This window comes from Balaenoptera ricei, chromosome 9 (genome assembly GCF_028023285.1).
Source record: "Balaenoptera ricei isolate mBalRic1 chromosome 9, mBalRic1.hap2, whole genome shotgun sequence".
Taxonomy (NCBI): Eukaryota; Metazoa; Chordata; class Mammalia; order Artiodactyla; family Balaenopteridae; genus Balaenoptera; species Balaenoptera ricei.
Window position 1 is genome coordinate 110,552,476 of NC_082647.1, and position 15,902 is coordinate 110,568,377.

The window sequence follows — 15,902 nt, forward strand, 5'->3', positions numbered from 1 at the left end:
GTTGCGGCAAGCGGGGGCCACTCTTCATCGCGGTGCGCAAGCCCCTCACTATCGCGGCCTCTCTTGTTGCGGAGCACAGGCTCCAGACGCGCAGGCTCAGCAGTTGTGGCTCACGGGCCTAGTTGCTCCGCGGCATGTGGGATCTTCCCAGACCAGGGCTCGAACCCGTGTCCCCTGCATTGGCGGGCGGACTCTCAACCACTGCACCACCAGGGAAGCCCTGAACAATTTAACTAGTCAAATATTGGCGTTCTATCAGAAGAATATTCATGCAATTCAAGATATTCTAAAGCATAATTCTATAATTTAAATATTAAATTTTGTAAGCTTATTGATGTTTTATACTTTCTTTCTTGTTTCTGTCAGGTAGGTCTCATTGTTTGCAAGTTGTGTTTTTAAACCTGCAATATTCAAAAGCTTTAAAAGCTAAACATTGTACCACTCTACTCATTGAACACTTTGATTAAAGAATAAATTAACACTTTAAGCAGATTTATTGTGATATTATTCACATACCATATAATTAATCCATTTAAAGTGTACAAATCAATTTTTTAGTGTATTCACAGAGTTGTGCAACCATCAGCATAACTGATTTTAGAACATTTTCTTCATCCCCAAAAGAAACCCTATGCTCATCAGCAGTCAACACTCATTTCACTCAACTCTCCCACCTCTAGGCAGTACTGTGTGGTCTCTATTGATTTGGCTATTTTGATATTTCATGAAATCCTACAACATGTGGTCTTTTTTATAATTTAATTTTTATTTTATATTAGAATATAGCTGATTTACAATACTGCATTAGTTTCAGGTGTACAGCAAAGTGATTCAGTTATACATATACATATATCCATTCTTTTTCAGATTATTTTCCATATAGGTTATTACAGAATATCAAGCAGAGTTCCCAGTGCTATATAGTAGGTCCTTGTTGACTATCTATTTTATATATAGTAGTGTGTGTATATATTAATCCCAAACTCCTAGTTTATCCCTCTCCCCACCTTTCCCCTTTGGTAACCAGAAGTTTGTCTTTGAAGTCTGTGTGCCTGCTTCTGTTTTGTAAATAAGTTCGTTGTAGCATTTTTTTTTTTAGATTCCATGTAAAAGTGATAGCATAATATTTGTCTTTCTCTGTCTGACTTACTTCACTTTGTTTGATAATCTCCTGGTCCATTCATGTTGCTGCACCTGGCATTATTTCATTCTTTTTCATGACTAATATTCATTGTATATATATGTACCACATCTTCATCCATTCATCCCTCAATGGACATGTAGGTTGCATCCATGTCCTGGTTGTTGTAAATAGTGCTACAATGAACATTGGGGTGCATGTATCTTTTTGAATTATGGTTTTCTCTGGGTATATGCCCAGTAATGGGATTGCTGGGTCATATGGTAGTTCTCTTTTTAGTCTTTTAAGGAACCTCCATACTGTTCTCCATAGTGGCTGTACCAATTTACGTTCTCACCAACAGTGTAGGATGGTTCCTTTACTCCACACCCTCTCCAGCATTTATTATTTGTAGGCATTTTGTTGATGGTCATTCTGACGGGTGTGAGGTGATACCTCATTGTGGTTTTGATTTGCATTTCTCTAATAATTAGCAGTGATGAGCATCTTTTCATGTGCCTCATGGCCATCTGTATGTCTTCCTTATAGAAATGTCTCTTTAGATCTTCTGCTCATTTCATGTAGGATAACATTTTGAAAGCTTGTCCATCTTAAAGCATGTATCAATACTTCATTCATTTATTGTCATTAAATATCTCATTCATTGTATGGCTATACCAAATTTTATTTACCCTTTTATCAGATGAGGGACATTTAGGTTGTTGTCACTTTTTGGCTTTTATGAATGACACTACTATGAACATTTGCATACAAGTTTTTGTCTGGGCATACAGTTTAAATTCTCTTGGGCATATAACTAGGAGTGGAATTTTTGGGTCATATGGTAAATAAATACCTTTTGAGGAACTCTTCTATTGCCGTCAGCAGTGTCTGAGGGTTCTGATTTCTCCACCTCTTCAACAACACTTAGTATTGTCTCAATTTTTGATTATGGCCATTTTAGTGGGTGTGAAGTGATATCTTATTTATGCTTTTGATTTCCATTACCCTGGCGGCTAATGATATTGAGCAGCTTTTCATGTGCTTCCTTGACACTTTCTGTATACATTTTTTGAAAAATGTCTATTCAATTATTTTTGTTCATTTTTAATCAGGTTATTTGTCTTTTAGCATTGAATTGTAAGGGTTTTTTATATCCTGATTACAAGACTCTTACCAAGTATAAGATTTGCAAATTCTGTACTGTCTCCCATTCCATGGATTGTCTTTTGACAAGAAGGGAGTGAATCTAAATAGCACAGGACATGGGCTGTCATGGATTTGGAACCCTATTCACAATTGAGATACTGCTTTTTACAGTTGAGAGTAATCTTGGCTGCAGACAGCTGACAGCTGACAGCTGACAACTCACAGATAAGTGCCTCCTGAGAAATTGCTCTCAGCCAAAGGTAGATGCCTTTCCCAAGGTTATGCTCCCTCACTGGACAGTTTTATTTACCTTTTACTGAACTTGAAAAAAATGTGCAATATAATCTCAGATACCTCATCTTTGAGAGAATGAAATTTTATTCCATGCATCTGGTGGGAAAAAAAATCACATCCCTATTGGAACTTACTTTACTGATTTTCTATTTGAAGCATCTAATGACAGTATGGTTAAAACAGATACTGCTTTTACAGTTTGTGAAGTTCCTTACTTGCTAAAGGCGGCAATGCGTTGAAAGAGTCAGGTTGCTTCATAGTCAAAAAAAAAAAAAAAAAAAAAAACAAGAAAAAAACACATATATAAAATGTGCGAAATTATTTCGAAGAATATTCATTTGATCTAAATGAAAAGTCACACTTCAGAGAGTGATATGTAAATGAACCTTCTGCAGTTGCTCAAGTTAAATCATCAACTCTGGTTTAAGATAACTATAGATCATCATCTCTGGTTTAAGATAACTACAGACATTCCATACATGCTTAGGCTTCTGTTACAGAACTGTCTTCTCTGGTGGATGGTACCTGTCAACAATCTTCGTGCAAATAACAGTCGAATCAACAACTTTCTGTAGAAAATTCAGTACTTAACTTTTAAGTGTTATCTTACTTTTTATTTGATTTATTGTCATTGAAGTGGTTTATTGCAAAACAAAAGAACATTCTCAAATTAAGACAATGAAAAGTTACAGATTCATGCAATATTGAAATATAATAAACTGCAAAAACACTGCAGCAAGGGCTTCCAATCTTCTCTCTATATGTGTAACAGCAAGACTGCTCAGCCTCTATGTCCAATACTTATACACATCTGACATGTAATTCCCACAGACCCCTTGGTAGTCTCCTGCATCCTGCCAGCCTTGATAGACCACATAAAATCTGGCTCACATTCCAAATATCCCATAGAGCCAGAAGCATCTAATACTTCTTCCACAATCACCCCAAACCGTGAGTTAACTGTTCACCAGAGGCTAGTGTCAAATGCCACTTTATCAGCAAGGTATCTTGCTTCCCAGTCATTAGTTATGTAGCCTTGGTAAAGATTATAAAGAAAAACTGGACATCACTGATTCCTTCATGATTTAGATGACTATTAATTGTGGAACTCTGTTTAATACATTTAAATCACACATGCCACTAGATAACACCATTAAGAAAGCCAGAAGTACAAAATAGAATTCTAAAACCCAGGTATTTTTAAGGTAAGTAATAATACTTCCTCAAATTAAAAAACAAAATCTAGAACATAGCCTAACTATGTGAGAAGCTGGGAAAACAGGCATTGTCCCACCAGAATTGTCTCAAGAGATGAAAAAGCTTGAGAAGCAGCAGGAAAAGTCCAAATTTACCATTAGTTTCTAGAGAAGAATACGAAGAGTCTATTACAGCTTTCTCTCACAGGTGTGGCTCAAACATATTATATGGAAAATGCAGATAATGAAAGATAGTCAAGCTGACAAGGGCAATATTATAACAGTGGAGAACTCTAGTGTCAAGAAAAACAAAACTGGCAGAGACCACATTGCTTACATGGCTAAACTTGAAGGTGATCACAGAGCAGAAATTGAAATAAAATAGTGAAAACCTTTGGACTAGGAGACTTGGGATAACCCTCAAATACATACAGGAATTGTTCTCTGAAATAATTTCAGAGGGTTTAAAATGCTGAATGAGACAAGAATATAAATTATTATTTTTTTTGAGCCTACAGTCTGACTCAGATTTTCACATACTATGCATCAGGTTCTTACTGAATATCCCATGTATATATTTCCCATAATCCTCACAAAGTCATACACATAATGAAGTTACAATTATGTCCTTTTTACTGATGGTGTATCTTGTTTCCTTAACGATTTCTAAGTAGTACCACCCGCGCTCCATTCTCTTTCAGCTTCCTCACAATGTAAGGGATGTTAAGAGAGGAGATGACTGATTACACTGAGACTCGTAAAACAGAGGGAAACAATAGAGGTGACAGCCATCACTTTCTTTCTGCTCCATAGTGCATGTATGGATGCTCGATCTGCAGTGGATCTTGTGTTCCAGATGTGCACTGAGAGTTTTGCCTGGCATACACCGAGACGCAATGTAATTCTGCAGGTTTTGAATGTCACAAATGTTTATCCCAACTCTACTTGGGCAGAGACATCACAGACCAAATGGTTGTCCATCAGCTTCTTCTATAGGTAGTCTGGGTCAACATGTCTGGTCCAGATGCTCTTCCACAGTGAGCAGAAATCATCTGTAAAAGCAGAAAAATCTCTGCATTTGGCACCCCATTTTCTTGGGGAGAAAAAGAAATAATTTCACCATTTTTCAAGTAGCAATTGAGTGCAGTTTAAAAAAAAATACAGACAATTCAACATATTTTCTGAATGCTGTAATCCATGTATTCTTGAATCTTACCTACATGCGTTCAAAAAGTATGCATTGAGTCTACATATTTGGGGCAAATATTTGGGACTGTGTACGTGGTAACCATGACTTACCTCTCCTTTGTTTATTGTTATGGATCAGTGGTCTTTAACTATTGATAACTTGGTTTTGGTTGCCCTTTATGTTTTGCTGTCCAGAATCACATACCATTACTTGTTTCAGTTCTTGATCTATTCTTGTTCAAGCAGCACATCCGTGTTAGTACATTTGAAATGACTGGCAGGTTTGGTCTGTGTTAGAGCTGCTACTCAGGAAAATTTAGGCAGTTCTTTTGGGGAAAGTAATGTCTCTAGCATTCAAAGAAGTGATCTTCTTTACAGATCTATATAGAGAGGAGGGGGAGACGGAGAGGGAGAGGGAGAAGGAGGGGAAGAGGGAGAGAGAGAGAGAGAGAGAGAGAGAGAATGGGAGATAAAGAAGGAAGAGGAGGAGAAAAGGATAAATAAGCTAACAGAAATGAAATCCTCACAATGTTTGAAGTAATAGAAGGTTGAATGTCAAAAAAGTATGTTGTAGAAACAATGGGACACAAAACAATAATGTTCTGGGTTAGATGAAGCACAATTTAAAAAAAAGAATTAAACATTTGCAAAGGAGTTGAGAGTTGATTTTCTTCTTCATGTATAAAATATATTCAGGCATTAAATATTGCAAATGCAAGGTGTAGTATCCATGAACTTAACACTCAACAAGTAAAATTCACAAGCAAACATAAACAGTACTTTTTATTTCTGTGGCTGATGGTCACTGTTCATATTTCACTCACCAAATGATGTAATGAGAAATTTATGGATTTTCATTTGCAAGATTGCCCAGGGATATACCCCATTAGTAACCACTGCCTATTAAAATGCTTCCTCGAGGCTATTAATAACATGCTTTACACTAATGGTTCTCAAACATTTTTACTACCTAGATCAGTAAATTTATGGGGAAGAATGCTGATAACAAGATAGAGTTGACCATTTCTTATTGTATCAAATAATAGTATTAAAATTAAACATTAACACCATAATTTCAAAAAAGAACCAAGAGTATATTAAGCACGTATAATGTTGGGATATATAAAAACTTTTTAGGACATATCTCAAGCATAGAGAACATATTTAGCCAATGCTAACTCTTTTCTATATGTGTTTCTTGTAACTTTTATAAAGAATGCTATGAAATGTTATAAAATGTTACAGTACTGTTGGTGGCACAGTCTCTTTTTCATCCTCACCAAACTTATTCTTCCACAGTTCTGGTCACATTTGTAATCATCTTACTGAAGTTGGATAATAATCTTCTCTTTCATCCCACACATACATGAATGCACAAAAATTATTAGTGACTTTTTGAATAGTAAAAATTTTCACATGTGTGATTGTACACAGTCCCTTCAAAAATGTTTTTTTATTCAATATATTATGTTCTTTAGATTTACACTGTTGATACAGGATCAGTTTGTGTATTTAATTTTCTGTATAGTTTTGCATTTTATAACTTTTGACAATTTACACATCTACCCCTATTTTAATCAATATTTGGGATGTTTACAATGTGTTTACCATGTACTGTGTTTATGGTGAAATAAGCCATCTTACATATGTGTCTTTGTACTTGCAAGACATTTGGTTCTTTCCAAAATGTCCATAAGACATTTAGTCCATGCCAAAAGGTGTTTGATGTTTTTTTGGTCCTGTCCAAAACTATTTGGCATGGACCAAATATGCTTATGAACATTTCTGATAGGATCAAATTTCAAGGACATTTTGGCTTGGACCAGGTATCTTATGGACCAAATATCTTAAGGACATTTTGGACAGAACCAAATGTCTGCTAATCATCCTTCTTAACTAGTGTGAATGTTTCCATACAGGATGTATCTAGGGAGGAAATGCCTGGATAGTAGACTATATGCATTTTCAATTTCTTCGATAATGCAAATTTTTTTCCAAAGTAAATGTGCCAATTTTCATTCCCAATGTAGTGTATGAGAATTGTCATTTGCCTCAGTACCATAAATCAGTGTGAGGCTTTTTTTCTTTTCTGGAAGAGTTTGCACAATCAATATCTACTAATTAAAAGTGTAGAAAAAGAAACTCACTTAAAATATTTGCACCTGGCGTTTTTGGTTTTATAGTTTTTTTGACTGGATTACTAACTAGTCTTAGGCATATTTTTTTCATGTTGTCTTTGAGTAAACTGTGGAAATTTATATATCTAGAAAGTCTTAATACATAAAAATAAACTAATGAAAATAGAGAATCTTCAGTAATTAGCTGTGTTTTATTTTTGTTTTTTATTTTTCCTCAATGTCTTTTTTTTTTTCCTTTTATTTGTGAAAGTCTCTCCCTCTTCTTTCTCTTTACTTAAAAGGATTTTCTCTTTGTTTGTGATGTTCTACAGCTTCTCTCTGAGGATACATTTTATTGTTTCTTGTTTGGAATTTAATGTATTTCTTCGATCTGAAGATCATGCATTTTATCAAGTTTGGAAAAATTCACCATTTTTATCCCATTGCATATGACCTCCCCCCTTTATCTCCATCCTCTCCTTCTGCGCTCAATTCAATGTATGTTAGGACTTCTCATCCTCTTCCCCGTTCCTCTTGACTTTCTTTCATACTTTTCATATCTTTATATCTTTGTGCAATATTCTGAGTAATGTTCTCATATTTCTTGTTCAGCTTACTGATTGTCTCAGCATTATTGACAGAACCATGATTTAAAAGCCTTTTGATTCATTTTATTTCCTTTGATTTCTGTCTTTCCTTATTGACTTCAGTGGCAGGAACTGGGAATAAACACAATTCCTTGTCTATCCCACACTCTTATTACTAGAATATGTATAGTTTGCTCCTATTTATTTGATTTTATTTTTTTAAATGTAGCAAGCTCCCGTGAACCTAAAATCTAAGTAAAAACTAGGACCATTAAAATATAAAATTTTCTCATAAAATGGTATACTGCAAACCAGCAGCATAATCTCTTTCTTCCCACTCTTCTAAAGTTACTCTTATTCTGTACCCTGTTTTCCTTATTCCTATAAATTCCTTTGTTTTCACATTCTTTAGGCTCCTTTTAATGAACAAAAGTTATTTCTTTTAATATTGATATAGTAATATGTATCAGTCTTTATTTTTGTTGCAAATTAATTTTGCATCTTATTTATTAATTGCTTTTAATTTTTTCTGAACATACCTTCTCGCTCTGGGAGTTTAGGAGACACTTAAATTAAAATTTCTTTCCCTCTCTCTTATAGTTAAATAGGTTATCCCCTTTGCAAAATCAGATATACATACATACACACACCTCATTTGAACCTTTACTTTTGTGACACTCATTTTCTCAAATCCTCCCTTCCTTTGCCAATCACCATTTTGAGTTGTGAAGGCTGAACTGCATTTCTCTCCCAGTTAACTTTGACTCTGCCTAGAGGGAGAGGGTGAAGATATCCTTTGTGGTCAAAATAAAACAAAACAAACATATCTCAAGTTTCCTCATTTAACTTCAGGGTAGATTCTGCAGGAGAAGTTGCAGTTTGCACCAGGATTAAATACATGCTGACTTCACAAATTATCTATATTGTTTTACAATCTGGAGTGATTCCTAGATAGTCATATGCTAGAATTTTTTTTTCTAAACCTTGAGTTTCTAAGGGATGGTTTCATATAACTAATATTGAATATTCTTATATCAATAAGAGAAGGAGAAGTATAAGGAATCCTCAGTTAGATGTCTCAGTGTTTTTACCAAGTGAGATTTATAACATAACAATGAGTTGTGCATATAATTTTTGGATTTTTTTTTACAATTTTATAAACACTGTAAGTATTTTTCTCATCTTGAAGAAAAAAATCTATAAAAGAAATAAATGGTGTTCAAAGAAAATAAGCCACTGCCCCCTGAATAATTTTTCTTATGGCAACATTTATTGGATTTTTTTATTGTTGAATATAATTGGTTGAATCTCATATTCTGATTTTGGAAAACATTTAGGAAAAGTATTAAGTGATATTAAATGTACTTTAGGGAATGGCTACTGTGTAAATCAACAAGATTCAGGACATTAAAAAAAGTTAGACATTTCTATTCTTATCTAGAAGTAATGCTTTTAGCTGAGTTAAATTTAAATACATATACACAGGCATAAAATCATGAATGCATCAGTTTTATTTTTAGTCTGCGTGGTAGATATGCAGCGAAGTTGTGTTTGGATTAGAATCCCCGAATTTGCATTAAAAGACAACATGTTTTGCACCTGCATGCTTCCCTAGAGTAATTTAATGTTACAATTTCTGACAGGATAATTCCATCTTCGCTGTGGCTGACTGTGCTGTAAGCTGCTGGGAAAAAAATAAATGTGATTCTACAGTGGGTTAGAAAAAGTATATATAACTAAGATGAACTTAGCACATAAGCCAGAAAACATCAAATTGGAAAAGAATGGCAAGATGAGATATAGTATCAGAATCATAGCTTTGTCTTTCCTTCACTTCCAAAGCCTGTGTTGTGTGTGTCCAGTGTGTCTGTATGCATGCACAAATTGCTTAGCACACTTGGCAAAAAAATAAACGACTTTGCTGTAGGAAGAATATTCTGTAGCAGAAGGCCAGCATTTTAGGGCAAAGAGAAAGTATGCCACGATCTCTTCTGAGAACATTTAGGAATAGTGAATTGAAACGAAGCATTTCTTGCTTCGAGCAAACTAAAAAGATAAAAGGTTAAACTTCAGCTGCTGAAGCAGAGGAAGCAGAATTTATAGGCAGGCACACTGACTCTCACGTCTGCTCACGTTCTTTCCACCCTTTGAAAATCCATTTTATTTTTCTCTTAGGTATTTTACATAAATTTCAATGGAGTTCCTGGTCCATCCAGGAAAGCATAAGTCAGAAACTCTTCTCAAAGTTGAACTAACATGTTGCTTTACAACAAGAGATGGACTTGGGTGACCCAAATGAGCAGTAGAATGATGTCTGGCTGTGGAATAACTTTTATTTTCCGCTGTCAGAGAGCAAAGTATAGTTTGTTTTATCTTGCTACTCTCTCTGACTTTGCCTTAAAATACTCATCTCTGTGGCAATGATAATAACATAAGTGAGCAATTTGGGCAAATAATGTTTAAATTTTCTTTAAGTACCCCAATTATTTTATAGTATACTAGAACTTTCAGTTCTGGAAAAAAGACAAGTTGACTAAATAAAATGAGCTAGCTGAGGAAAATAGCATGCTCAAAGGCTCAAATGAGATCCTGTTCCCAGTTTTCTTTATCATGAAGGTTTGCCAACTCAGGTATGATAAACTGTGTCACATTCAATTTTATTTGAAGAGTCATGAGGATGCCTGTTTGAAATCAACTTAACAACCTATGGTCCACCCTAGAGGAAAGGAATTCTCTAAGACCAGACAGCCTTGAACACTTTTCAGCCTCTCTACAATCCAGAATCATAGGACTCGACTCTCATCCTTTAAAGGACAGACCATTTGCTGAGGAATGGATACTTTACGTTTTTTTTTTTTTTTTTTTTTTTTTTTTTTTATATATAGATACAGATTTCAGCATGTAACTCTCAGAATCACAGAATTATACCTGCTTTGATAGGATGTTTTAATTATCTCATTCAACTTAATCAAAGCTTGAATCCTTTTAGCATCTCTCATTCCTGAGGCAATACCTCTCACTACAGGGTATTTCTAATTATTAGACTATTTATACTGTGAGACCCAAGTGCCATGGGAAGGGAGGTTTTAGAAAAAAAATAGGTTTGATAGAGTAGGTGAATTAGAGTTTGGAAGACTTGAGTTTATAATAAATTCTAACAATAAAGATAGCAAAAGAACTGAGATATTCCAGCAAGAACAAAGGTGTGGTAGACAGAATAATGCCCATGCTCAGTGGTCCTGTTCAGATTCCCAGGACCTGAGAATATTTTGTGTTACATGGCAAAGAAGAACTTAGGTGGATTATCAAACTGACTTTAAGTGGAGATTCTCCTAAATTAGATTATCTGGGGGGGGGCCCAGTACAAAGTATGGATCTTTAAAGTGGAAGAGGGGACCGAAGAGGACAGAGTGAAGATGTGACTAGGGAAGCAGTGCCAGAGTGATGCCATGTGGGAGGCTAGACCACCCATTGTTGCCTTTGAAGATGGAGGAAGGGCCACCTGCCAAGCACTGTGAACATCCTATGGCAGCTGGTCAAGGCAAGGAAGCAGAATGTCCCCTAGAACCTCCAGAAAGAAATGTAGCCCTGCAAGCACCTTTATTTTAACCCAGTGAAACCCACCTCAGACTTCTGATCTCCAGAACTGTACGAGAATACATTCATGTTGCTTTAAGCCACTAAGTTTTTGATTTGCTCTGTATGTCGACTGAAAAAAAAAAAAAGCACAACCTAAATGTTAAGAATTATGTTTTATTCGGCGAATTTTCTGAGGACTTGAGCCCAGAAGACAGCCTCTTCCGAGGGTTTGCTCCAAAGGGGGGCCACTCCAAAGAAGTAAGGGAGGAGCCAGGAGATACAGGAGTTTTGCAACAAAACCCAGCTAGTCGAAACTTCAAGAGTACTGTTAAAAAATGAAAACCAGGCATCTCAAGGTAATGAATTTAGCATTTTTCTATGTATGGGAAGATGCATGAGTCTGGGCTCATTGAAATCATTTCTTTGGTACACACCTTAACTATCTAAGGCTAGTATCCTGCCTTTCTCCATCCTGAATGCCCTCAGGGTGCACAGTTGGGGGTGGCTGCCCTGACTGAGGGCTTAATGGCTGCAAAATCCTTTGTTTACTGATATGGTGAGTGATATTTTTCATACACAGCTACAGCAGAAATACACAACTAGAAATACAAATACTAATACAAAAGGATTTTGCAGAAATCAACATACAAGGTGTAAAGTTTATGATTAATAGAGATAAAGAGAGAAAATCATTTTCTTCTGACAGTCCTCCCTTTGGATGGCCCAGATTCATGAACTGGACCAACAGAGATTAAAAGATAATCCGAGTACTCAGTTGGTCTGAAATGGAGCAATGTCAACATGGTCCCTCAAATTTAAATGCATTTTATAGTACTTGTGATTCGTTTTGCTTACAGAAAGTATTATTTCTTTTCCAAACATGGGACAAACAAGGATTGACATAAATCATAGAGTTTTATTTATCTGAGTATGCCAAACAATCGTTTCCACATCACGGTCAAACAATTAGTGAAGATTATAGTCAAATCACAAAAGCTAACTAATTTCATCAAAACAGATCACATTCTGAAAAAAAATTAAGGTTCTCTGTAATCAAGAAATAAAAAAAGGACATTATTGTTGATCCATGACATGGTGTGAAGTTCTCCAAAGGAAAGATCCTGTAACTGTCATGTGAAGACTACATATGTTAATGACATTTGACCTTTGCCGTGCCCAGTGACACATCCTTTAGCATATGGTCAGAAACAGAGAATGGCAACTACCGCAGAGTGGATTTTCATCACTTTGTCATCAGGCAGCAAGCATTTACCTCCTGGGGTATGTAATCTTATAGAACAGGCTAAATATACATATATACCTAAAGAACTGGGAAAAATGATATAACTTTAACTCGCCCTTGAGAGTAATAGGTCCTTAGTAAATTATTGGTGACTGGACAAGATACAGATGTTAATGAATGTAATGCACTATTCTACATTCTGGCAATGTAAACATGTACTTTGACTTTCCTTCTATTAAGATGTACAATTAACATCTCATCCCTTTGCCACTGGGTGATCTTGTGACAGCTTTGAATAACTGAGAATGATGGAAATGATGCTATGTAACTTTAAGGATAGCTCGTAAAATACCATACAGCTTCCTCTTATTTCTCTGGAAGGGTCTATATAGAATGGAAGAAGCCAGGCGACACTGACACTGCTGTGCTTTAAGGTCCATAAATAACCACTTCTCCATGCCTACTCCCAGTGGAGAGCCACGCCTGCAGGCAGCATTGTTTCACTGCCAGGTAAATACACCATTTTGATCCAGCCCAGTTGAGTTCTCAGATGACTGCAGTCCCAGCCTCTATCTGACTGAAATTGCACAAAGGTCCCAAGCAAGTACTTCCTACCAGAGCCCTGCTCAATTTCATCACTAACAAAACTATGAACAAAGTGAAATGGTCATTTTAAGCCTGTTTTGTATAATTCATGACACAGTAATAGGACCTGAAGCGTTTACCTACTCAGGAATTCATTTATTTATATTTATTATTATGGTTGAGAGAAAAAGAAGAGCTCCAGGTAAGCATACAACTTACAGTTTACTGCTTACTAACAGTATAGCTTTGGAGAAAATCACTTCATCTAGGTCTTCATTTCAATATCTTCAAAAGGGAGTTCATAATAATAGGCAACTCTCCAGATTGTTATAAGAATCAAATAGGATAAAACAAAATAAAACTCTTGGCAGTGCAAACATGGCAGGCTTACACTGGAAGTTAATCAAGGCTGCTGAACCTCTACTGTTCTGTGCAACGTGTAGACCAGATGCACAGCGAAGTCAGTGCTCACCATTCAGATGGGTGCCCTTTACCTCTAACATCCCTTCTTGTTCTGAAGGCCTGTGATTCTACATTTTATCAGGGGTAAATGTCATTGCTCTGCCCTTGGAAACCCTGGAATAAGACATAAATGAAAAATTCAAGGTTATCTATTATCTTCTTGCTTTCATTAATAGAGTTAATGAAGATGGTTTTACATTGACAACAACTTTCTCCTTTGCCAATCAAGACAGTCTCTCAGTTAATGGATATGGTCAATATTCTTTATAAACACTTACTGGAAAATCCCGTGCAATCAACTGCAATTATCCATTCCAGACATGGTTTTCTAACGTTTTAATTCAGAAAAAAAAAAAAAAAAGTTATAAACTTAAAAAGAAAAAACCTAAATTACAACAATTTAAACCACACAATAAGAGAGAGAATGAATAATCAAAAGAAAAGATAAATCTCATTTATTTAAAGGAATCTTACCACAATTTTAACCATATTATTCATCAACACTTAAGATAGCATCCATCTTACTTCACTCTAACATAGCTTTTTCTTTTTTTTAAGTTAGTAGAAAATAGGTCAGCTGTCAGTTCTTCTGCAACTGCATTTATAAAAACACACCAGAGCAGATTTTCTCTTTGCTTCCCCTATGATGAGATATAAGCTAAACCATGCATATAAAGCACAGAATTTACCCTCGAAATAGCTTAAAGCATTAGCAAAACAGATTGTTTTTCCCAATGGCATGTTTCAACAAGAAAGGTACTTGCAAAATGTTAGTGTAAAGAACAGAAATTCACTTATATGTGAATTTGTGATGCCAAATGCAAGCTTTTAAAATGTCTTGTATATAACTGTTTATTCTCAAGATGAACTCACTAGGAAGGTAACAGTGCACCATCTCTCAGAACCAGATGGTTTAAATTACTCTTGGGAAATGTAAGGGGGTGAAAGACAAGTCACAGTGAGCAGAACTTGGTAAAACTTAAACAACCTTGTAAAGAAACATAAACCTCTTCACAGATAAGGGCAATGAAGAAAAAGTCAACTTGCTGTCATTTTATGCTACAAAGCATGAACTTCTTTAATCATCCCAAGTAACCGTAACATGACCTGATGTTTTGGAAGGTTAAGCATCAATTTGGACAACAATTCATTCATCTAATTTAAAATTGGTGGTGTGTTGATGAAAATTAAATAAATAGCTGAATGGATATAGGTCTGTTTAGAAATTTATCTAAATTAAGATGGCACTTGGCATACTTCAAGGTGGTTAAGCCATCAGACCAAAGTTCCCAGAGAAATAGTATTCATCTTCCAAAATTCAATTCAAATGACAGCTCCTTTTGGAAGCTCTCCTTACATCTGCAAGCGAAACACCCTGGGCAGTCTTATCGTGTCAGTTAAATGCATGGTACTTTTTATTTAATGATTATAATTTGTTTTTTCTACTTTAAAAATAGTTTATCATATCTCACTGATCCATCAGAATTCTGTTTCTCAGACTTCTTTTAAAAATGACTTTTCATGGGACCTCCCATGAAAATGGTTCAGGGGGCACCGTGGTTAAGAATCTGCCTGCCAATGCAGGGGACACGGGTTCTATCCCTGGTCCGGGAGGATCTCACGTGCCACAGAGCAACTAAGCCTGTGCACCATAACTATTGAGCCTGTGCTCTAGAGCCTGCAAGCCACAGCTACTGAGCCCAGGTGCTGCAACTACTGAAGCCCACGTGCCTAGAGCCCATGCTCTGCAACAAGAGAAGCCACTGCAATGAGAAGCTTGCACACCTCAAACAAGAGTAGCCCCTGCTTGATGCAACTGGAGAAAGCCTGCATGCAGCAGAGAAGACCCAATGCAGCCAAAAAGAAATTAAATAAATAAATAATTAAGGAAATATGTTTAAAATAAATAACTTTTCAGTCTCTTTGTTTAAAGCATGACCTCTATAATACAGTTTATTTCATCGTCTTTGAATATCCCCCAGCTAGATTCCCTGGATGACTCAGATGAGTAGATCAACACACAAAGCCTGGTTGCTACCAGTGAAGAGCAAGATAGTTAGAGAGCCAGATAGACACAGAGATAGACAGATAGATGGATAGATAATTGATTTAAAAGCTTAATTTATAATAAAAGCAATGTCATGGATCAGTACACACATATTCTGAAAAAACAAGTTTAATTATTAACACAGGCCCACAGACTATGATTCAACTATGTTTTAAAAAGATAGTTGTTATTTATTTCTAATTACGACTCTCACTTCACTAATATGAAAAAAAAATATGAGGAAATTTTTAAAAACATGGAAAAAGATTAAAGAAGTAAAACAAATCACATTACTTATGACAACAAATAGCAGTGGATTAATCTAAGAGCAGGTC